We start from the raw sequence: 23,881 nt of genomic DNA, 5'->3' as shown, positions 1-23,881 counted from the left end.
GACAGGGTAAGTAGATCTGACAGACAGGGGGAAGCAGAGGAAGAGCTTTAAATAACTTAGAATGAGCTGAGACATAACCAGGACTGAGTAGGGGTCTGCAGGGACACAGACAGTGTGGGTTGTGTAAGAGATGGTGAGACAACATTACATTTTCCATTAGCTAGGTATATTGATATCATAACATGATACATTACATGATGTAAAACTGTAGACAACACACACACACAGTGCTAACAACTCAGCTTAATTCTCAAACACCAGACTGTACAAAACCCCTGACACATCCTTCCTCTCCCTTTACCTTATTTACAAACAGTCTCAGTCCTAAACAAATTCTCTCACACACACATTCTCTTTCTTAATTTCTCTCACTCACCTCACCCTTCACCTCCCTCCTCCCCCTTCCGCAGATGTATCATCAGGTGGCCCATCTGTACAGCAGCTGCGCACCCCCCCACCCCCCATCACCCTGTGGACAGATTATTAGAAGAGGGCTATAGCATAGTAAAATGAAGCCTGGTCCAGACTTAGTGCTCCCCAGGTGTGAGAGATCAATGGGGATCAATGGGAGTGATGGGTGCTTAGGGCAGGCCTGGCCCCTGAGGTACTGTGATCAGGGTGCTGTCCAGGGAACGGCTAATCCCGTTAGGTAATTAGCAGCCTGGGACAGATGGACATGACCCGCCCCACAGCCCGAGGACGACACCAGCTTAGCCACCAGGGTTATTAGCACCCAGCCATATGGATAAAATAGGGAGAAGATACGGGGGAGAGGAGAGTGGAGGAAACAGAGAGAGGAGAGTAGGAAGACAAAGCGAGATAGAGTATGTGTGAAATAGAGGGAGTTATATGGGTTCATGCGAGTGCCATAAGACACTGTGTATGTGCCAGATAGTGTAGATGTCAGAAGGTCTTTGTGTGCACAAAGAGTGCATGTGTGCATGAGTCAGAATATACGCATGTGTGTGTGTACGTACTAGGGCTGTCCGAAAAAAAGTCAACCAAGAGAGGTCTGTTCTTTATACCAATCAATTAGACAGACAGCAAGTGACTAGCATCCATTTCCCTCTCTCCTCCCAGCTGCAGCGACCGCCACAGATTCAGATGGGATTCGTTTTTATGTAATGATTTTTATTATTTTTTATGATGATTTTTTTCTCAATAAATTCAGTTATGACAGAAGCCTGGAGGTTTTTATTTTAGGCGTGAAGATACGGTATTTCAAGATGTCTTACATGATAGGGCCACACTGATAACTCAAGCTTGGTTCCCATGTTTCTAAACAATACCAAATTATCTTTGGTGTTATGTTGCCATAATATTTGAAATGAGGAAGTGTGATCATAATCATTAGGATATTTTAGCGATCCACAGTATGTCCTAAATGCCCCCCAGCCTTCAGATAAGAGCTAAACAGTACAATTGCACTTGAGATGCATTTTAAGGCTATGGATGAAAAAGTTAACTTATCATTTCCAAACGTTTAGGTCAGTTGTATGCTGCTGCTTTGTGATTTATTAACAGCAAGGGTTGCATTAAATAGGCAGATGTATTTATTTTTATAGATGCATTTGGCAATATTCACTTCATGCACACAAAACATAAACAAAAGCATTCACTGAAAGTTGATAAGCTATATATTTATATATATATACAGTGGGGCAAAAAACTATTTAGTCAGCCACCAATTGTGCACGTTCTCCCACTTAAAAAGATGAGGCCTGTAATTTTCTTCATAGGTACATTTCAACTATGACAGACAAAATGAGAAAAAAAATCCAGAAAATCACATTGTAGGATTTTTTATGAATTTATTTGCAAATTATGGTGGAAAATAAGTATTTGGTCACCTACAAACAAGCAAGATTTCTGGCTCTCACAGACCTGTAACAACTTCTTTAAGAGGCTCCTCTGTCCTCCACTCGTTACCTGTATTAATGGCACCTGTTTGAACTTGTTATCAGTATAAAAGACACCTGTCCACAACCTGAAACAGTCACACTACAAACTCCACTATGGCCAAGACCAAAGAGCTGTCAAAGGACACCAGAAACAAAATTGTAGACCTGCACCAGGCTGGGAAGACTGAATCTGCAATAGGTAAGCAGCTTGGTTTGAAGAAATCAACTGTGGGAGCAATTATTAGGAAATGGAAGACATACAAGACCACTGATAATCTCCCTCGATCTGGGGCTCCACGCAAGATCTCACCCCGTGGGGTCAAAATGATCACAAGAACGGTGAGCAAAACTCCCAGAACCACACGGGGGGACCTAGTGAATGACCTGCAGAGAGCTGGGACCAAAGTAACAAAGCCTACCATCAGTAACCCACTACGCCGCCAGGGACTCAAATCCTGCAGTGCCAGACGTGTCCCCCTGCTTAAGCCAGTACATGTCCAGGCCCGTCTGAAGTTTGCTAGAGAGCATTTGGATGATCCAGAAGAAGATTGGGAGAATGTCATATGGTCAGATGAAACCAAAATATAACTTTTTGGTAAAAACGCAACTCGTCGTGTTTGGAGGACAAAGAATGCTGAGTTGCATCCAAAGAACACCATACCTACTGTGAAGCATGGGGGTGGAAACATCATGCATCATGCTTTTTTGTTTTTCTGCAAAGGGACCAGGACGACTGATCCGTGTAAAGGAAAGAATGAATGGGGCCATGTATCGTGAGATTTTGAGTGAAAACTTCCTTCCATCAGCAAGGGCATTGGTCCCAAACACACCGCCCGGGCAACGAAGGAGTGGCTTCGTAAGAAGCATTTCAAGGTCCTGGAGTGGCCTAGCCAGTCTCCAGATCTCAACCCCATTGAAAATCTTTGGAGGGAGTTGAAAGTCCGTGTTGCCCAGCAACAGCCCCAAAATATCACTGCTCTAGAGGAGATCTGCATGGAGGAATGGGCCAAAATACCAGCAACAGTGTGTGAAAACCTTGTGAAGACTTACAGAAAACATTTGACCTCTGTCATTGCCAACAAAGGGTATATAACAAAGTATTGAGATACACTTTTGTTATTGACCAAATACTTATTTTCCACCATCATTTGCAAATAAATTCATAAAAAATCCTACAATGTGATTTTCTGGATTTTTTTTCCCCTCATTTTGTCTGTCATAATTGAAGTGTACCTATGATGAAAATTACAGGGCTCTCTCATATTTTTAAGTGGGAGAACTTGCACAATTGGTGGCTGACTAAATACTTTTTTGCCCCACTGTATCTGTTTATTATACCTGTTGATACAGGGCTCATATGTGAAACTATTCTAACTGAACATTTTCTTTCACAGTGACACTGACTCCGAATTGCAGCCCCCAGGGACAAGGTTTCCATCCCCCACTGAAGCTGGTTCATCAAGCTCCTGCCACAAGTGGTGTTCATCTGCCCAAATGTATTTCTGCAGTCATGGATGTGCCTCAGGACCAAAAGGGCACAGCATGCAGGTGTCACTGTGTTCTTTGCTAAATTAAGTCCCCCATCACCTGCGCCACATGCTTGGTGACCCTCTGCTTTACAGCAGAAAGAGACCGCTATGGCACCTGGCATCAGCAGCACAATATTGTGTAGAGCTTTGGCAAAGTGGGTGGGGTTATATCCTTTCTGTTTGGCCCTGTCTGGGGGTCTGATCTGATGGGGCCACAGTGTCTCCTGACCCCTCCTGTCTCAGCCTCCAGTATTTATGCTGCAGTAGTTTATGTGTCGGGGGGGCTAGGGTCAGTTTGTTATATCTGGAGTACTTCTTCTGCCTTATCCGGTGTCCTGTGTGAATTTAAGTATGCGCTCTCTAATTCTCTCTCTCGGAGGACCTGACCCCTAGGACCATGCGTCAGGACTACCTGGCATGATGACTCCTTGCTGTCCCCAGTCCACCTGGCCTTGCTGCTGTTCCAGTTTCAACTGTTCTGCCTGCGACTATGGAACCCTACTGTTCATATTTACTCGAGATGCTGTCCTGTTGCATCCTCTACAACTACTGTGATTATTATTATTTGACCCTGCTGGTCATCTATGAACGTTTGAAAATCTCGGCCATGTTCTGTTATCTCCACCCCTCATAGCCTGGTTCCTCTCTAGGTTTCTTCCTAGGTTTTGGCCTTTCTAGGGAGTTTTTCCAAGCCACTGTGCTTCTACACCTTCATTGCTTGCTGTTTGGGGTTTTAGGCTGGGTTTCTGTACAGCACTTTGAGATATTAGCTGATGTACGAAGGGCTATATAAATACATTTGATTTGATAGAGGACTGAGGGTCTTCCAAATATTGTAAGTGTGTTAATAGTTATCCATGTTACCCATGTTATTTTGTAAATGTATATATTGTTTTCTTCATATTTTTTTTCCCATATTTTTTTTCTACATTTTTTGGGGTGGTGTGTTAGAATACCATTTTGGTATTTTGTATATAGTTTTTGTTTAAAAATGTATCCCTTCACCAATTTGGCCACTTGGGTATATTTGGGCTACTTGAGTGGGACACCTGGGTGACTTCATGATAAATGTCATGTAGCACACTCATTTTGGAAGTTATCATTCTGAAACTTTGCACAAGTACTGTTGCCCTCTTGTGTTTTTCACTGAAATTGTCCCCATCATCTTATCTGAATGATTGTTTTATCTTGTTCATTTTAAAGATGATACAACAATTAAAATAAAAAACAAATGTGTTTTTTCATTGTTTTATCTAAACCAGATCTATTGTGTTATATTCTCCAACATTCAATTCACATTTACACAAACTTCAGAGTTGTTTTCTTTCAAATGGTACCAAGAATATACATATCCTTGGTTCTGTGCCTGAGCTACAGGCTGTTAGATTTGGGTATGTCTTCAGGCGGAAATTGAAAAAAGTAGGGGGTAGCTCTGAGGTTAAAAATGCAGTTAAGAAAAATACCAACTATTTAAAAAAAAAAAAAAAAGTAACAAATATTTAAAGAGCAGCAATAAAATAACAATTGCGAGGCTATATACAGGGGGTACCGGTTAGTCAAGGTAATATGTACATGTAGGTAGTATTATTAAAGTGACTATGCATAGATGATAACAGAGAGTAGTAGCAGCAGTGTAAAAGAGGGTGGGGGGTAGAAGTCTGGGTAGCCATATGATTAGCAGATGTCTTATGGCTTGGGTGTAGAATGTGTTTAGAATCCTGTTGTGCCTAGACTCTCCGGGACCGCTTGCAGTGCGGTAGCAGAGAGAACAGTCTATGACTAGGGTGGCTGGAGTCCTTGACCATTTTAAGGGCCTTCTCTCTGACACTGCCTTATATATAGGTCCTGGAGGACAGGAAGCTTGGCCCCAGTGATGTACTGGGCCATATGCACTACACTCTGTGGTGCTTTGCGGTCAGAGGCCGAGCAGTTGCCATACCAGGCAGTGATGCAACCCGTCAGGATGCTCTCTGGTGCTGCTGTTGAAGCTTTTGAGGATCTGAGGACCCATGCCAAATCTTTTCGGTCTCCCGAGGGGGAATAGGTTTTGTCGTGCCCTCTTCACGTTTTGTCTTGGTGTGTTTGGACCATGATAGTTTGTTGGTGATGTGGACGCCAAGGAACTTGAAGCTCTCAACCTGCTCCAATACAGCCCTGTCGGTGAGAATGGGGGCGTGCTTGGTCCTCCCTTTCGTGTAGTACACAATCATCTCCTTTGTCTTGATCATGTTGAGGGAGAGGTTGTTGTCCTTGCACCACACGGTCAGGGCTCTGACCTCCTTCCTATAGGCTGTCTCGTCGTTGTTTAGGTCTACCATTGTTGTGTCATGGGCAAACTTAATGATGTTGATGCCTGGCTGTGCAGTCATGAGTGAACAGGGAGTACAGGAGGGGACTGAGCATGCACCCTAGGGGCCCCCGTGTTGAGGATCAGCGTGGCGCATGTGTTGCTACCTACCCTTACCACCCGGGGACGTCCCGTCAGGAAGTCCAGGATCCAGTTGCAAAGGGAGGTGTTTAATCCCAGGGTCCTTAGCTTAGCGATGAGCTATGAGGACACTATGGTGTTGAACGCTGAGCTGTAGTTAATGAATAGTGTTCTAACATAGGTGTTCCTTTTGTCCAGGTGTGAAAGGGCAGTGCGGAGTGCAATAGAGATCACATCATCTGTGGATCTGTTTGGACGGTATGAAAATTATAGAGGGTCTAGGGTTTCTGAGATAATGGTGTTGTGAGCCATGACCAGCCTTTCAACGCACTTCACGGCAACAGACGTGAGTGCTTCGGGTCTGTCGTCATTTAGGCAGGTTACCTTAGTGTTTTTGGGCAACAGGGACTATGGTGGTCTGCTTGAAACATGTTGAAATAGACTCAGACAGAGAGAGTTTGAAAATGTCAGTGAAGACACTTGTCAGTGTGTTCTCGGAGTACACATCCTGGTAATCCGTCTGGCCCGGCGGCCTTGTGAATGTTGACCTGTTTGAAGGTCTTACTCACATCGGCTACGAAGAGCGTGATCACACAGTCATCTGGAACAGCTGATGCTCTCATGCGTGTTTCAGTGTTACTTGCCCCGAAGCGAGCTGGGAAGTAATTTAGCTTGTCTGGTAGGCTCGTGTCACTGGGCAGCTGTGCTTCCCTTTTTAGTCTGTAATGGTTTGCAAGCCCTTCCACATCCGACGAGCGTCGGAACCGGTGTAGTACGATTCGATCTTAGTCCTGTATTGATGCTTTGCCTGTTTGATGGTTCGTTGGAGGGCATAGCGGGATTTCTTATAAGCTTCCGGGTTTGAGTCCCGCTCCACCCACTTTCACATTTGTCATGGTGTTCAGAGTTTGTTAGAACCAATTTATTGATGTGATCATGATAAACACCACATCTGTCATTTTAGTCCCGTCTGAATCTGCCATGTTCGTCATTTTTACATGGCAGGAGAGTAATAATTCCAGACAGAATAACCTACGTTTTTTTGGCAAACTCAACAGTCCTCTGATAATACTAGTCCCGTGCGTATCGACATCCCTGTGTTTTTTGAGAGAAATGTCTGAGTTTGACAATTGTTGCTTGGGTTTGCGCAAGAAAACAATAATTGATTCGATAAATGTAGTGCACATAGGCTACATGTAGGCCATTCATATACAGTGGGGCAAAAAAGTATTTAGTCAGCCACAAATTGTGCAAGTTCTCCCACTTAAAAAGATGAGGCCTGTAATTTTCATCATAGGTACACTTCAACTATGACAGACAAAATGAGGGGAAAAAATCCAGAAAATCACATTGTAGGTTTTTTATGAATTTATTTGCAAATTATGGTGGAAAATAAGTATTTGGTCAATAACAAAAGTTTATCTCAATACTTTGTTATTACCCTTTGTTGGCAATGACAGAGGTCAAATGTTTTCTGTAAGTCTTCACAAGGTTTTCACACACTGTTGCTGGAATTTTGGCCCATTCCTCCATGCAGATCTCCTCTAGAGCAGTGATATTTTGGGGCTGTTGCTGGGCAACACAGACTTTCAACTCCCTCCAAAGATTTTCTATGGGGTTGAGATCTGGAGACTGGCTAGGCCACTCCAGGACCTTGAAATGCTTCTTACGAAGCCACTCCTTCGTTGCCCAGGCTGTGTGTTTGGGATCATTGTCATGCTGAAAGACCCAGACACATTTCATCTTCAATGCCCTTGCTATTCCTCCACAATCGCTAAATGAATCATCCTACAACAATCTCTGTCTCACTTTCCCAATCAATTTATTCTAAAATTGTGTGTACATCTGTATATCTAGATTTAGCTTTCCCTGACTTAGTTGCCATAATGATTGATATATAAACAGCTGAATATGCGAAACAACGCTGTGCGTAATATGTGTTTCTCCTTCCGGTATTTAACTTCAATAGCGAATGACTCTCTTTACGCCGGAGCTTACCAAATGGGTTGGTCTTGCAACACAAACATGACCTATTGCCGTTTACCTCACCTCATTGGCTATCTACCCAGCTATATTTCAAGAAGATCAGTGGTCATTGGGTTAAAATACAGTCAGTCAACGAAACAGCGGGCAAATCATTGGTGCACAATGATGTCATGACTTGTCTTCAAATCGGTTTCTTTCAGTCAATACGTCCCGTGAAATGACCCATCAGGTTTGATTGTGTTACAAACAAGCGGTTCACAAAATGATTGTGTTACATACAAACCAGTTGATTGCAGTGAAACCAAACATGACTGGAAAAGTCACGTTCTGTGTGGGTTATTTACCTGGAATGTGTCGTCGAAAATGGAATGAGACGGAATTCACGACACAAGCGGTTTACAAAATGTTTCGTATTACGCTATAAAAATGTATTTTATCAAACAAAAGATAATTCATTGTGTAACAATGAGCATTGGAATTGCAAACAGACGAAGATCGTCAAAGGTAATCGATTTATTTTAATGCAGTTTGTGAATGTGCTGGTTGAAATAGTTGTTTTTTATGGGGCTCTATGCTCAGATAATCGCATCGTATTCTATCGCAGTAAATCCTTTTCTTAAATCTGACAAAGCAATTGGATTAGCAAAATTCTAGGCTTTCGATACTTGTTTTTTCATGAATGTTTAATATGACTATTTATGTAGCGATCACCGTATGTTGTGGAATTTCAGCCCGCTACCGGGTTCCGTGCTCAGAAAGGTTAAGGGCTTGTAAGTAAGAATTTCATTGTAAGGTCTACACCGGTTGTATTTGGCACATGTGACAAATAAAATGTGAGGAAATTACAAACAAAAGCTTGTAGTGTCGTACCCAAGAAGACTTGAGGCTGTAATCGCTGCCAAAGGTGCTTCAAAGTACTGAGTAAAGGGTCTGAATACTTATGTAAATGTTATATTTCAGTTTTTTATTTTTAATAGATTTGCAAACATTTCTAAAAACTAGTTTTTGCTTTGTCATTATTGGGTATTGTGTATTGAATGATGAGGGGGAAAAAAATGCAGGATCTGTCATCTGTGGATGTATTGATGATTTATAAAGCCAGGCACATTCAACACATTGGCTATTGATTATAGACCTAATTAAGTTGGGGTTTCCTCTCTCCTCACTGTTAGACAATAAGGAAAGGGCAGCTCATTCTGCTGCTGCCTCTGCCGCATTGTTCTCAACACCAATATGCTGGGTAACTTTGCTATTATGCACATATCAACATGGCCGAGGAAAAGGCACCAATTCAAATGCGCACTGATGTGTTTCTGATCCGTGGACAGCAACTACTATCCAATGCAGGGGAAATCATATTTGCTCTAAAATAATATTTCTATTAGTGTTGCACAGTTGAAGTCAAAAGTTTACATACACCTTAGCCAAATACATTTAAACTCAGTTTTTCACAATTCCTGACATTTAATCCTGATAAAAATTCTGTCTTAGGTCAGTTAGGATCACCACTTTATTTTAAGAATGTGAAATGTCAGAAAAATAGTAGAGAGAATGATTGATTTCAGCTTTAATTTCTTTCATCACATTCCCAGTGTCCATTTGGAAGACCCATTTGCGACCAAGCTTTAACTTCCTGACTGAAGTCTTGAGATGTTGCTTAAATATATCCACATCATTTTCCTCCCTCCTGCAGCAAAGCACCTCCACAACATGATGCGGCCACCCCCATGCGTCGCGGTTGGGATGGTGTTCTTCAGCTTGCAAGCCTCCCCCTTTTTCCTCCAAACATAACAATGGTCATTATGGCCAAAAAGTTGTATTTTTGTTTCATCAGACCAGAGGACATTTCTCCAGATCTTTGTCCCCATGTGCAGTTGCAAACCGTAGTCTGGCTTTTTTATGGCGGTTTTGGAGCAGTGGCTTCTTCCTTGCTGAGCGGCCTTTCAGGTTATGTCGATATAGGACTCGATTTACTGTGGATATTGATGCTTTTGAACCTGTTTCCTCTAGAGGTCGACCAATTACGATTTTTCAACGCAGATACCGATTATTGGAGGACCAAAAAAGCAGATTAATCGGCCGATTTTTATTTATTTATTTGTAATTACAATTACAACAATACTGAATGAACACTTATTTTAACTTAATATAATACATCAATAAAATCAATTTAGCCTCAAATAAATAATGAAACATGTTCAATTTGGCTTAAATAATGCAAAAACAAAGTGTTGGAGAAGAAAGTAAAAGTGCAATATGTGCCATGTAAAAAAGCTAATGTTTAAGTTCCTTGCTCAGAACATGAGAACATATGAAAGTTGGTGGTTCCTTTTAACATGAGTATTCAATATTCCAAGGTAAGAGGCTTTAGGTTGTAGTTAATATAGTATTTATAGGACTCTCTCTCTCTATACCATTTGATTTTCATTAACCTTTGACTATTGGATGTTCTTATAGGCACTATAGTATTGCCAGTGTAACAGTATAGCTTCCGTCCCTCTCCTCACTCCTCCCTGGGCTCGAACCAGGAACACAACGACAACAGCCACACTCAAAGCAGTGTTACCCATCGCTACACAAAAGGGGAATAACTACTCCAAGTCTCAGAGCGAGTGATGTTTGAAAAACTATTAGCGCGCAACCTGCTAACGAGCTAGCCATTTCACATCGGTTACACCAGTCATTAGGCTGATAGGCTTGAAGTCATAAACAGCGATGTGCTTGCGAAGAGCTGCTGGCAAAACGCACTAAAGTGCTGTTTGAATGAATGCTTACGAGCCTGCTGCTGCATCGTTCAGTCAGACTGCTCTATCAAATCATTTTTTATTTTACCTTTATTTAACTAGGCAAGTCAGTTAAGAACAAATTCTTATTTTCAATGACGGCCTAGGAACAGTGAGTTAACTGCCTGTTCATGGGCAGAACGACAGATTTGTACCTTGTCAGCTCAGGGATTTGAACTTGCAACCTTTCAGTTACTAGTCCAACACTCTAACCGCTAGGCTACCCTGCCGCCCCAAATCAGACTTAATTATAACATAACACACAGAAATACGAGCCTTTGGTCATTAATATGGTTGAATCCAGAAACTATCATTTCAAAAACAAAACGTTTATTATTTCAGTGAAATACGGAACCGTTCGGTATTTTATCGGGTGGCATCCCTAAGTCTAAATATTCTTGTTACATTGAACAACCTTCAATGTTACACGTCATAATTACGTAAAATTCTGGCAAATTAGTTCGCAATGAGCCAGGCTGCCCAAACTGTTGCATATACCCTGACTCTGCGTGCAATGAATGCAAGAGAAGTTACACAATTTCACCTGGTTAATATTGCCTGCTAACCTGGATTTCTTGTATCTAAATATGCAGGTTTAAAAATATATACTTCTGTGTATTGATTTTAATAAAGGCATTGGTGTTTATGGTTAGGTACATTCGTCCAACGATTGTGATTTTTTCGCAAATGCACTTTTGTTAAATCATCCCCCAGGGTTGCATCGATTATATGCAACGCAGGACACGCTAGATAAACTAGTAATATCATCAACCATGTGTAGTTATAATTAGTGATTATGATTGATTGATTGTTTTTTATAAGGTAAGTTTAATGCTAGCTAGCGACTTACCTTGGCTTCTACTGCATTCACGTAACAAGCAGTCAGTCTCCTTGTGGAGTGCAATGAGAGGCAGGTGGTTAGAGCGTTGGAATAGTTAACTGTAAGGTTGCAAGATTGGATCCCCGAGCTGACAAGGAGAAAATCTGTCGTTCTGCCCCTGAACAAGGCAGTTAACTTCTTGGTGACAGGGGGTAGTATTTTCAAGTCCGGATTAAATGCATGCCCAAATTCAACTGCCTGCTATTCCTTTCCAGAAGATAAGATGTGCTTATTATTAGTCGATTTGGATAGAAAACACTGAAGTTTCTAAACCTGTTTGAATCATCTCTGAGTATAACAGAACTTATTTAGCAGGCGAAACCCCAAGGACAAAACATTCAGATATTATTTTTTTGAGGTCACTCTTTTCAATGGGAATCCAGATTTCTAAGGGACCTTCTTGCAGTTCCTTAACACTGGATGTCAACAGTCTTTAGAAATTGGTTGAGGTTATTCCTTTGTGTAATGAAGAAGTACAGCCATCTTGAACGAGGGTCACTTGAAGTGTACTGTTAGATAGAGGCGTGTGACCAGAAAGCATGCTTCAGTTTGTTTTCTTCCTGTATTGAACACAGATCATCCCGTCTTCAATTTTATCGATTATTTACGTTAAAAAAATACCTAACGTTGTATTACAAAAGTAGTTTGAAATATTTTGGCAAAGTTTACAGGTAACTTTTGAGATATTTTGTAGTCATGTTGAGCAAGTTCGAACCGGTGTTCTGGATCAAACGTGCCAAATAAATGGACATTGGATATATATCGACGGAATTAAATCGAACAGAAGGACCATTTGTGATGTTTATGGGACATATTGGAGTGCCAACAAAAGAAGCTCGTCAGAGGCATGAGTTATATATTTTTTTCTGCGTTGTGTCGCGCCTGCAGGGTTGAAATATGGTTTCTCTCTTTGTTTACCATGGTGCTATCCTCAGATAATAGCATCGTTTGCTTTTGCCGAAAAGCCTTTTTGAAATCTGACATGTTGGCTGGATTCACAACAAGTGTAGCTTTAATTTGCTTTCTTGCATGTGTGATTTAATGAAAGTTAGATTTTTATAGTAATATATTTGAATTTGGCGCTCTGTATTTTCCCTGGCTTTTGGCCAGAGAGGTTAACACACCTCAAATGATGTCAATTAGGCTATCAAAAGCTTCTAAAGCCATGACACCATTTTTGGGAATTTTCCAAGCTGTTTAAAGGCACAGTCAACTTAGTGTATGTAAACTTCTGACCCACTGGAAATGTGATACAGTGAATTATAAGTGAAATAATCTGTCAGTAAACAATTGTTGGAAAAAAGACGTGTCATGCACAAAGAATATGTCCTAACCGACTTGCCAAAACTATAGTTTCTTAACAATAAATTTGTGGAGTGGTTGAAAAAAACTGTTTTAATGACTCCAACCTAAGTGTATGTAAACAGCCGACTTCAATTGTATGTAATATAACCATATACAATTTCAGTACCACATGTCTTAGACTGATGGACTGTGCCAACCCCACGGAATTTACAATGGATCAGTACACTCAGACATGGGCGCATTAGATAGTTGTCCTGTACACCATGATATTATATATTTTTTGCTAATGCTCGACTAAATCTCGGTCGACCAACAGTCTATCGACTAAAAAACAATCGACCAGTCAACTAAATGGGGTCAGCCTTAGTGTGTGCTGTACCGTACATCTCTTTCACTAAGTTTTTCCAATTCATAATGTGGCAAGTTTGGAATGAAACAAGGCTCTGCAGATGATTGACACGTTGGCCTGCTCACTGCAACAGAATAAATATAATGAATCATCTGTTTTCCTGTTGTTCTCTCCTCACCCTCCCTTCACCCTACCGATTTCATTTATTTGTCATTGGAAAATCACTCACAGATGCATCACTGCGGGCGATCGGGGCTGGGTGAACATGCCTTTCCCAAACTAACAATGAATTATAGAAACACATTAGTACACCAACGCCAGAAGGAAGGGGGGGGAGAGGGAGAGAGAGAAAGCGACAGCACTGCCAGCCGTAGGGGGGTGGTTGATCTAAGAGGCCGAGCTTGTGGGTTGCCAGGGACAGAGAAAGGGGCCTCTTGTTTGGGTACTGTGATCTGAAGGTGGGAGAAGGAGAAGTGACCCAGGGCACCGGCGCTAGAGCAGCAACTGAACTATTATCTGGAGGCTTTAAATTAATCATTCATCATTTGGGAGGAAGGAAGAAGGAATACAAGGAGAATATAGAAAAAGACAGCTGGTGAGAAACCAAAGGTAACACTGAGACATGAATGTGTGACCTTTGTATGTTACGCCACAACATCGAGCAAGGGTGTGCAAGGAGAGTCTTAAGCCCCTTGACCCTGGTCTTTCAGTACAACCGTTGATACAATGAAAACATAAGGTTGGAAGCAAGGAATCATCTGTTTAGGGACTGAAAAGAAAGACTACACTGTACTGTAATTTGGCAGGATCAGGCTCCGTACTAGTATGATGATGAAACTAGGGTTGGGCGACGTCAACCTTTGTCCTGTCATGATTATGTACCCCTAAAATATTGTGATATACGATGATATCACCCCTATTGGGCTGCCCCCCTCCCCAAAATAAAATACAATAAACTCAGCTAAATCGACAGTTGGGCTATAACTCGAAATCGAATGTAACTGGATGAATCATGCTGAAAGATGTTGTTCAAAGCCTGGGAAGAGGCTAAGTGAAGGCAATGGAAAATCTTCTCTAATATCCATTTCTGGTGGCGGAGCAGAAGAGGTTTGTGTGCATGTATCTGTGGGGTGTGCATATGATGGAGCAGTGCCTGTATGATGAGAAACGGGCTGTCTTACCCTAGAGGGCTAGGTTATAGGCCTAGAAGCAGAACTGGATAATAATTACTTTATCGGTCTCATAAAATGATATAAAAATAAATCATTGTTTTTTTTTCACTCTCTCATAAAGCTGTGATTAAGAATAGCCTAGGCCTAGGTTTAGGCTACAGACTTTTATTCTTGCTCTTTTTGAAAGCCACAACAACTTTGTAGGCTAGAAATAAGCTGCTGTTCATCATTTTTACTTGTCTTGAAGCTTTTATGATAGGGCTAGGAGGACGAGGATAGATTATTGGCCGTTTGGTTTTCAACCTCACATGGAGGGATTACCCGACCCGCATGGATAATTTCTTTCAAAATAAGCTTCAACTTGATTAAACTTGTAATTACATTTTTTTATAAGCCATTGAATGTTCCCTCATTATTAGTCCTCTGGCTACCTTACTTTTTTTTTAAGCGATTCAAATAACTTGGAGATGGAACTCTGTTACATTCATTGTTTGGTTGGGAGAAAGCTATGCATAAAACGATGAAGCATAGCCGTCAGTCATATTCATGGCCTATAAAATGACGAGAGAATGGAATATAGGCTTTTTTAGTTGTTTTTAGTTGTTGTTTACAGCTAGACAACATCGCTAAAATAAAAAAATAAAAAAAGGTTTAAGCTTTTGCCTATTGCCCATGCATCTGAGAGAGAAACAATATTTTCTCACTTTGAATTTTGCACCGCTTTGGTGGAATTCTCTGTTCTGTCTGGCCTACATTCCTCTCTTGCGTTCTGTAGGCTATATAAAATATTTATTGAAATAGGCTATAGCAAATAGGAATAGGAATATTACTCAAAATGGCACTTGTGTGCTGCCCTGCCGTGCGCTGCGAGACACAGCGTCAGTCAAGATCCAATAGGCTTAACCATCGTCTGTTACATCACGATGTTGTCACCATCAAAGATGGCTGTCAATCATCTGCAATTTACAATGCTATCGTACTATCGCCCAACCCTAGATGAAGCCAACCCAAAGACATGAAAAGCTTCCATCCTGCTTGGGTTCAGGCCCATGTTCGACAAAGTTAGGCCTGAGCAATGGCAGCGGGGGTCCTTTGAGTTCCATGCTGTCGTTTCCCTCCCCAACAAAGCCCCTTCAGTGGGATCCAGTTGTCTTCGATATGGGTGGCTTCCCCCTTGCGTCTTTCTGCCGATGTCTGTGTACATGCGTGTGCTGTTTGTCAGTTCACATTTCTGTTTTTGGATGTTAAAATCAGATAAAGCTATTCAGGTAGTGGGCGTGTCTAATCCCACTTCAAAATCCAGGTCAAAGTCTGTGTGAGAATGTTCTGTGAGACTGTGTTGCTGTTGATTCAGGTATAGTTCCTATGTGATTCAGTCAATGAGCTATTGTAGGCCAGGGTCCACAAGTGAACCAATCATAGAACCAGCAAATGCAAAGCTCTGTGCTATGTTAAATTCTATCATCCCCTGACACCAACACATTCGCAAAATAACACACATGGGATGTGTGAACGTACACACACACACACTGTATGAAATCACATACACGCACACAAACACCCACACCCTAAAGAAAATACACACAGAACAGCACATCCAGTTGTCTTTGAAGAGCACCTTACCTCAGCGTGAGCAGCAGTCTATGAGGCGAGACGAGGGCCTGCAGAGAAGAGGAGAGAAACGGGATTCATTAATGATCCAAAAATGAACCCCTGCTGTTCACACCTACACTAATATGAGCTGCCCACCTCAGCAAGCGAGCTTAAAATACAGATAGTGCTGTGGGGGAGGGGGTGCACACAGCATCTTCACAGCAGTCTCTTCCATTTAAAAAGAGGGAGAAAAGTGTTTCACGGTTGCCCAGTTTGAAAGGCAATATGTCCCTCAGTCCTCCTCACAGCTTGAAGCCCCAGGGTTGTCAAGGACGACAGAGCAAGAGATGAGAGACGAAGACAGACAAGCGGGCTCAATAGCATCACATGGTGGTATGATGCTGGAAGAGAGCCCTTACCTTGGCTTGACTAGACCCTGAGTCACCATATCCCTCTCTTTCTACCAGGTGGAATTTGCTTTGTAGTGGGCAGAACCAACTAATCCAAGGGCAGGCCAGAGAGCGAGAGAGGGCTCCCAGTCCAGACCCACAGAAGCAGTCTCTAAATAGTACGTTTTAACTAGCTTCCATGGCACGACATGATAAGAAATATGGATAAATCCTATCCAGTCCTGTCACCTATCTGTGATTATAAAGGAACTGATATTGGAGAGGTGTCCATGTTAGAGATACTGATGAGATTCATTCAGGGTAAGGGGGCAATTTGGTCCACCAGCCACCGTGGCAGGTAGATCTACCAGCCACTACATGTATAATAAATTAGCCATGTTGTGAAGGAGCTGATCCCAATGCATGAGGTTTTATCTTTACCTTGTCAGCTCAAACAGGACAACATAACAGCGGAGATAACAAACCTTTTCATAAACAAAATATATTTTAGCTGCGAAAATTACACCAACAAAACACAAAAACAAATGAACATGCTTTGTAATGTTTCTAAAACAATCCCTAATTTACTTCTTACTAGTAATATATGTGTTATATTGTTTTATTTAAAAAATTGGGACCTGAGTCTTTCAACCAAAATATCACAGAAGAGACAAAAATGTTCACCTGCCCCTTTAACCTCTCTGGGATATGTGGGACGGTAGCGTCCCACCTCGCCAACAGCCAGTGAAATTGCAGGGCGCCAAATTCAAAACAACAGAAATCCGCATAATTACAATTCCTCAAACATACAAGTATTTTACACCATTTGAAAGATACACTTGTTGTAAATCCAGCCACAGTGTCCGATTTCAAAAAGGTTTTACGACGAAAGCACACCAAATGATTATGTTAGGTCAGTACCTAGTTACAGAAAAACACAGCCATTTTTCCAGGCAAAGAGAGGAGTCACAAAAAGCAGAAATATAGATAAAATGAATCACTAACCTTTGTCATCTGATGAAGATCATCACTCATATTACTTCATGTTACACAATACAAGTGTTATGCATGAAACTTTAGATAAACTTCTCCTTAATGCAACTGCTGTGTCAGATTTCAAAAAAGCTTTACCGAAAAAGCACACCATGCAATAATCTGAGTACAGCGCTCAGACGACAAAACAAGCCATACAGATATCCGCCATGTTGTGGAGTCAACAGAAGTCAGAAATAGCATTATAAATATTCACTTACCTTTGATGATCTTCATCAGAATGCACTCCCAGGAATCCCAGTTCCACAATAAATGTTTGATTTGTTCAATAAAGTCCATCATTTATGTCCAAATACATCCTTTTTGTTCGCGCGTTTAGTACACAATCCAAACTCACGAGGCGCTGGCAAGTCCAGGCAAAAGTTCAGACAAAAAATCATATTACAGTTCGTATAAACATGTCAAACGAAGTATAGAATCAATCTTTAGGATGTTTTTAACATAAATCTTCAATAATGTTCTAACTGGAGAATTCCTTTGAACGCAGGTCGCTCTCACATGAGCGCGTGTGATCAGCTCATGGCACTCTGGCAGAGCCCTGACTCATTCAGCTCTCATTCCCCCCTCCTTCACAGTAGAAGCATCAAACAAGGTTCTAAAGACAGTTGACATCTAGCGGAAGCCTTAGGAAGTGCAATATGACCCCATAGACACTGTATATTGGATAGGCTAAGACTTGAAAACCTACAAACCTCAGATTTCCCACTTCCTGGTTGGATTTTTTTCTCAGTTTTTTGCCTGCCATATGAGTTCTGGTAAACTCACAGACATCATTCAAACAGTTTTCTATCCAAATCTACTAATAATATGCATATATTAGCAACTGGGCCTGAGTAGCAGGCAGTTTACTCTGGGCACCTAATTCATCCAAGCTACTCAATACTGCCCCCCAGTCCCAAAGAAGTTAAAGGGGAGGTAGCGCGACTAGTCATGTTTTTGTGCCTGTGAGATTGACGAGTAGAAGCATAGTCTTCTCTTCCCTAGCAGTTGAAATTCAAACATAGAAAAACAACCTACCTTGTGATCAAAACCATGTAAATAGCCAACAAACACAAGGGCAAAGTCTCACTTGAGCAGACTTTCTTTTTTCAAGTAAATTAGACCAACTTATAGGCCTGTGCACAGCGCTTCTAAAGCACAGCTCCCAGCCAGGCAGTGTTGCAGCACTAGGTGGAATAGGCTCAATAAGATTCGTAGTCCTTTGACTTTGTGCAATTAATTAACCAGCTATGAAACAAAATGGTGGAAATACTTTGAAAACTATAAAATATTTTACTATAAATGTTAATCATATTTGACTATTTTCATTCACAAATGCAAGTGAAACACTCGCACTGTGGAGCCCTGTGGCTGGTGAAATATAAATCTTACCCGCACATGTTCATTTTAGGCCCTGCTGGGGAGACAGTTAGGGGAAGGAAGGAGAGGGGAGCTCACAGTTGAAGGTAGGGTAGTGGTGGAGGGGGTACCAAAGTGGTATGGAGGTAGATGTTGTGCTGTAGCCTGCTACTCAACCTAGTGTGCTCCAGAAAACGCTCCTGCTGCATAAATGCATCAAATGTCAAACGTTCGCCGCCCATGATGGAGCGGAATCTGCCCGGGCAGATAAATAATGCACTGCTATCTCCTGCTACCGCTATAAAAGATGAATAACACACCAGTACACAGCTTTACATATACTACATGACCAAAAGTATGTCGACACCTGCTCGTCCAACATCTCATTCCAAAATCATGGGCATTAATATGGAGTTGGTCCCCCCTTTGCTGCTATAACAGCCTCTACTCCTCTGGGAAGGCTTTCAACTAGATGTTGGAACATTGCTGCGGGGACTTGGTTCCATTCAGCCACAAGAGCATTAGTGAGGTGGGGCACCGATTTTGGACCATTAGGCCTGGCTCGCAGTTTGGCGTTCCAATTCATCCCATAGGTGTTCAATGGGGTTGAGGTCAGGGCTCTTGTGCAGGACAGTCAAGTTATTCCACTCAAATATTGCCAAACAATTTTTGTATGGACCTCGCTTTGTGCACAGGGGCATTGTCATGCTGAAACAGGAAAGGACCTTCCCCAACCTGTTGCCACAAAGTTGGAAGCACAGAATCGTATAAAATGTCATTGTATGCTGTAGCATTGAGATCTCTATTCACTGGAACTAAGGGTCCTAGCCCAAACAATGAAAAACAGCCCCAGACCATTATTATCTTCCACCAAACTCGCCAGTTGGCACTATGCATTCTCCTGGCATCCACCAAACCCAGATTCATCCATCGGACTTCCACACGATGAAGAGTTATTCATCACCCCAGAGAACGGTTTCCTGTGCTCCGGAGTCCAATGGCGGCGAGCTTTACACCACTCCAGCCGACGCTTGGCTGCTCGGCCACGGAAACCCATTTCATGAAGCTCCCAACTAACAGTTTGTGTGTTGACGTTGCTTCCAGAGGCAGTTTGGAACTCGGTAGTGAGTGTTGCAACCCAGGACAGGTGATTTGTAAGTGCTACGTGCTTCAGCACTCAGCGTAACCGTTTTGTGAGCTTGTGTGGCCTACCACTTTGCGGCTCAAGCAGGGCAGAAATTTGACAAACTGACTTGTTGGAAAGGTGGCATCACCTTACAGTACCACGTTGAAAGTCACTGAGCTTTTCAAGTAAGGCTATTCTACCGTCAATGTTCTATGGAGATTGCATTGCTGTGTGTTCGATTTTATACACCTGTTGGCAACGTGTGTGGCTGAAATAGCCAAATCCACTAATTTGAAGGGGTGTCCACATACTTTGGTACATACAGTGTATGTATTACACATCACAAATGTTCCCGCTAAACTGCGCACGTGCACAGTTGCGCACCTACCCACCAATATAATATTACTCCTTTGTGATCTGGCTCTGCCTACAACAAAATCAGACTCAATCTTGCAAAGTTAGATTTGTTTATGTTTGTTGCATTGAAAAGGGGCTGATATAATGTTGATTCGATCACAGAAAAAAAATTGCTCTATGTAGTGCAAACTAATGGGGCGAACTCGATGAAGTTCAATCCCGTGCGTCTCTGGGTGGCCTGCCATTTCATCTGCGCAGAAGACGCAAGAGATTGAACTTCACCGAGTTCGCCCCATTAGTTTGCACTGTATAGAGCAATTTTCTTGGTCTTTCAATCACCTGCAAGTGAACACACTTTTCAAATCAGTTCAGATCAGAGCAGCGCATGTGCACATTTGTTGATATTCTTTCCTAGTTAGCGAGTTGTTAGCCCAGTTATCGGTAAGTATAGGTAATGCCTTAATTTAAGGGGTAGTGCTGTTTTCTGAGACAGGGATGAATGTTCAAATACACCAATAGGCAGAGGAGTAGCCTACATTGTCAAATGTTCTGTATGGTAATTAATTGTATTTTGTAAAGTGGTTTCTTGCATCATACAACACAAATTTACAGTCACCTATTTGGCCCATGGTATTACAGACCAAGTAAAAACATCAAAAATTAATGTCAAGCCCTGCATAATATAAAAATATTAAAGTATCATGCAATGGAGTTCTGCATTGAACATCACATACAGTATAGGCTACTGTAGGTTATATCGTAGCAATCAAAAGCTATTTCCATGTGAAAACGTAATGAGATTGTCTCCATCGGATTTGTTGGTAGGCCACTCTGATAGGCCTACATTATGCCACTATAGCCTATTGGCTACTGTCTAAAACTAAGGGAACAGCCTCAGTGTTCACTGTAAATACGCGGCGGAAGATGCACAAAATTCTCACAACGTTCAAGTTTCTGCTCACTGCTCATTTGCTCAGAGCCCCAAAAAGATTTGAAGGAACATTGCTGACGACCCTCATTTACCCCTGGAACATATTTAGCCACACCCACATCCAGCTCTCTAACCACTTCCCATACAAGAAGGCACACAGGATGACATGTACACACATGTACGCACGTGTACAGACACACAAACACCTCCTCTACAGCACTACAACAGACACCGACATCTCACATCACCTTAATAAAGCGGATGAGGGATCATCTCACTGCTGTTGCACGTATCTTGCAGCAGCACCAGCTCAAACAGGGACTGTTGTCATTGTTTACCCACCAAAGTTGCTCCAAATCGTATTCATGGCTTTATGCCGCTCCCATGATGTATACGCCAATTAACGGTGTAGCAGCACAAACACATTCCGCCCGGCTGGGGATGGTGCTGCTAATCCTATTGTCTGCGCCTTTCGCCTCTCCCTCGCTCCCCTCACTCCACTCTGCAGCCATACACCCCATACAGAGGGTGGTGGAGGGGGAGAGAGACACGGGCAGCAGGTAGTACATTAGTACTGATTTAGGAGAGGGATTCTACCTGGGGCCCTCAGGGACAAATTACACAGCAGCCTAATAATCAGACCACACCGCAGGCCAGGGGGATGGAGATTTAAGATTCAACACTCTTCCCTAATGGTCTGACAGCCGTCCACTACTTAGCGTGGATTGAATGGCAAACTGTTTACCGACATGGGAGAGTGAGAAGTTAATATTAGCGCAATTAGCATAAGGCTAACAGTTATCTACACCTGTGAGCAGCATTAGCATAGTCATAAACTGGCCACAGCAGAGAGAGTGAGGGAGCTGTTTTCTTTCTTTCTCTGCCCTTTACATTCTATCAGAATCGAGAGGCAGAGGACGTAGAGAAGGTTTACGAGGTGACATCTCTGAGCTGACAGCCAGGCACTCTTCCTCTCATGCTAATGCAGGCGCAGAAAACATTATGTACAGCTCCAATGAAAAGAGCCAACGTGAAAAGGTCAGGCCCAATGAGGGGAAATCCATTTGCAGAGTCTGTGAACACACACAGAGCACGCATATTGAGAGAGAGCAAGCAGAATGAGTTAGCCGCAAATAAACATTGAGCATCGCTATCGTTTTGGCCGAGGCAATTTCTAACAGTGTGATGAAGCACACTATAGATCAGAGTGAAATTGCAGAGCGAGATTGTCAGAGAGAGAAGGGACACAGCAGCACCAAAGCCAGTGATACAAATAACAGTCATTGATCTATAAGTCATTTTGCATGCCGAACAACCCCCAAGAATACCATTAGCCTAATCAAACTGCACATTGTGCCCAGCTTTTGTGTGCTGACCAACATGAGGTAGGAGGCCTGTTCCTGATCTTGCACATCTTGCATTTAAGCATTTACATGCTAAAATGGCGTGTGTGATATTAAGCTTTATTAGTTAAGTGACAACCTGCGCAATTTGCTAGGTTATTGTTATCTATGCACTGTTGAAAATTGTGTTTTACCGGAGATGTCACTCATCTGGCTATAGCCTACCTGCTGAACGGGACTTTCATTTAATTTGTTAAGTTTCCTCATCAACAATAGTTTTGGTAGTTTTGCTTTAAACAATCAGTGTATATGAAAAAATAGATTAGTTTAATTTGAGCTTTTTTGTCTACTTGTTCTCATGTTGTCTTTTTGGTTTAGTCTCCTTCGCTCCTTCTGTGTTGTGTGCACCTTCCCATTTACTCACACACACACCCAGGGTTTGATACTGCGACCAAAACAGCCGCATTTGCGACCGTTTGACTTGGCAGTGCGACACATTTTGAATGGGTCGCAAAGGTGCCAGTGAAAAAAAATGTACCAGGTCATGTTATTCAAATCATGAATGTGCAAATGATCAAAAATAAACCAACTTTCTGAAGTGGTAACAATGGCACGGGAATGTCCCTGTCTGTGTGTGTCAGGGCTCAACATAGCCTACAGGGCTCTGGCCTGGGGAGGTTTTGGAGACCCTCTGGGCCAGTCATTCATCCCCGTCAGTGGCCCCTCCACTTGGGCCAGTGAAAAAAAATATTGTAATGATATTTATTTTTATATAGCCTATATCATAAATGTTTTTAAATTATTGATTCTCGAAGCTGTTCGTTTATTAAGTTCATTATTTATCAAACGGTCGCACAGCTTTTAAACAGCTGGTTGTTGTATGAGCAGCTTACCAAAGACTGACAGCGGTAGTGTTAGAAAAGCGGTAGGAAAGTTATGATATTTACCAGTAAAAACTAAGGCAAGGATGGGTATGCAAACCAGGTATTGAAAAAGTTCAAAGTCTTAGTTGAATATTTGCAATGTGCAATTCAGTCATCATGGAATAGCCTACCTTGAAAATCTGACATTTCCTCTAGTTGGTCTAATGTTGCACGGTATACTGAAACGTTGGTACTTTTTCAAAAGTAGAACATAAAAAATGGTTCAGTACTAGAATTTGTGTTACTTTAGGTACTTCTGTCAAATGTGTCTCACGGATCATGCCTGTCTATCAACCAACCCCTTATTATGGAGCGCACGTACCTGCTCCACCTTCTCATTGCTAGTAGCCTGCACTGGGAGTCTGGGCTGCAGCATATGTTAGCTCCTCACTCATGCTGCACACACAGAAGTTAACATACTTGAATAATGAGAAATGGCATGTTGGCAGGCTGACCACCTGTTACGCAAGTGCAGCGTCAAAAGGACCTTGTGCC

The 23,881-nt window shown here is 42.1% G+C and overlaps 1 protein-coding gene across 5 annotated transcripts in view; it reads right to left on the bottom strand.

Annotated features, from left to right (window-relative positions):
• Positions 1-23,881, bottom strand: part of LOC110502443 (bifunctional heparan sulfate N-deacetylase/N-sulfotransferase 2) — a 197,885-nt gene that overhangs the window by 105,197 nt on the left and 68,807 nt on the right. For 4 of the 5 annotated variants that reach the window (XM_036959813.1, XM_021580469.2, XM_021580468.2 and 1 more), the window contains one exon: positions 15,957-15,994. The gene's annotated coding sequence lies outside the window, so the exon portion shown is untranslated. Of the gene's footprint in view, positions 1-15,956; positions 15,995-23,708; positions 23,725-23,881 lie in introns of those variants that run through there. The other variant, XM_036959814.1, reaches the window with a different exon arrangement.

The sequence above is a fragment of the Oncorhynchus mykiss genome, chromosome 23, assembly GCF_013265735.2.
Source record: "Oncorhynchus mykiss isolate Arlee chromosome 23, USDA_OmykA_1.1, whole genome shotgun sequence".
NCBI lineage: Eukaryota > Metazoa > Chordata > Actinopteri > Salmoniformes > Salmonidae > Oncorhynchus > Oncorhynchus mykiss.
This window is presented reverse-complemented; position numbering and strand designations above follow the sequence as displayed.